The sequence below is a fragment of the Kogia breviceps genome, chromosome 12 (assembly GCF_026419965.1).
Source record: "Kogia breviceps isolate mKogBre1 chromosome 12, mKogBre1 haplotype 1, whole genome shotgun sequence".
NCBI classification, from domain to species: domain Eukaryota; kingdom Metazoa; phylum Chordata; class Mammalia; order Artiodactyla; family Physeteridae; genus Kogia; species Kogia breviceps.
Genome location: NC_081321.1, coordinates 42,488,693 through 42,490,424, shown reverse-complemented (window position 1 = coordinate 42,490,424; position 1,732 = coordinate 42,488,693). Strand labels below are relative to the sequence as shown.

At 48.0% G+C, this 1,732-nt stretch overlaps 1 pseudogene; it reads right to left on the bottom strand.

Annotated features, from left to right (window-relative positions):
* Positions 1 to 661: 661 nt before the first annotated feature.
* LOC131766966 (coiled-coil-helix-coiled-coil-helix domain-containing protein 2 pseudogene) lies at positions 662 to 1,253 on the bottom strand (annotated as a pseudogene).
* Between the last annotated feature and the right edge of the window lie 479 nt (positions 1,254 to 1,732).

Below are 1,732 nucleotides of genomic sequence, written 5' to 3'. Positions count from 1 at the left end.
ACAACTGAGCCTGTGCACCACAACTACTGAAACCCGCGCACCTAGAGCCCGTGCTCCTCAAGAGAAGCCACCGCAATGAGAAGCCTGCGCACCACAACAAAGAGTAGCCCCCGCTTGCCACAACTAGAGAAAGCCCGCGCACAGCAACATAGACCCAACGCAGCCAAAAATGAATGAATGAATGGTTCTTTTTTTTTTTTTTTTTTTTTTTTTGTGGTACGCGGGCCTCTCACTGTTGTGGCCTCTCCCGTTGCGGAGCACAGGCTCCGGATGCACAGGCTCAGCGGCCACGGCTCACGGGCCCAGCTGCTCCACAGTATGTGGGATCTTCCCGGACCGGGGCACGAACCCGCGTCCCCTGCATCGGCAGGCGGATTCTCAACCACTGCGCCACCAGGGAAGCCCTGAATTGTTTTTAATGGGCATTACTGTTCCCATTGTAACCCGTCTGTGACCAGCTCTGAGCTCATAACACCTAGAACAGTCTTTTTTGTGTGTGTGTGAAATAAAATCACTTTATTCTAATTAATTCACAAACAAAAGCATGTTTAAGAGGCCACACAAACATCCGCCTAGCCCCAAACTCAGTATCATCTCAATGAGCATCTATATGGTGAGAATACCCTCTTCCACTACAATCCTGAAGCACAAAAGCTATTAATGATTGAGGAGTGGTTTAACTGGTGGCTTTACACTTTATATCTTCACTATCAATTATATTTTTAATGCTAAATCAACGTGGTCATGAGAGATGATTTTTCCTGCCTTCAACTGGAACTTCTTGATTAAGCTAACCCATTCGTCAATCTGCACTGTTTCAGCACCTCACTGAAACCTTCACAAAGCTTAAGGTCACCCTGGTTCTGGGCACACTCCAAAAACTGTTTCAACTCAAATAAGCATGGGCCATTCTGCTGCTGCTGTGCCAGCTGGGTTCCCTGAGGCTCCTGGTAAATGATGTCAGGCCTTAAGGGCTCAGCATTACTTCTTCCACCGAAACCACCAGTGATGGTATGACCCAGAGTGTGGCCGACGGCAGAACCCACAGCCATGCCGGCTGCAGTGGTTGCCATCTGGGCCATCAGACCTGGCTGCCGGGGAAGAACAGCAGGGGAGCCAACAGCAGATGGTGGAGCCGCTGCTGGTGGCTGAGCTGCGGGCGCTGGCCTGGGCGCAGTTCTCATCCGAGGCGCCCAGCTGGCCGGAGGGGCTATGCGGGAAGTGCGGCTTCGGCTTCCACGAGGCATCTTAAATGCGTGGCAAAGCGGGGTCTACAAGCGCGAGACTCGGAGGAGACCCTGGCTGCTTCTTAGAACATTCTTAATATTTATTAATCATCCATGGAAATAAGCACAAAGACCAATGGACATCAGGTATCAACACAGACCTCTTAGTCTTTATTTGGGATCTCCTCATTATTTTGTAAAGGTTATTATGGAATATGGACTCCAGATAAGAAATAATGGATAGTCTGAAAACGCTGTGAGTATAGGAAGATCAACAGAGAAGATAAAGGATTGCCTTTCCATTTTCATTTCAAAAGGAAGAAAGCTCCAGATGTGTCCAAAGACGGGGCATTGGCAAAGCAGCTTCTAAGGATCCTGATTTTATTCAGGGAAATTGCATTAAAATTTAGATTAAACCTAAGGAATTTCAGCTGAAATCATTGGTTTTAGATATTTGGGAATCACTCTCCTAGCCCTCAATTCAATTCAGCTGACATGAAGTCACT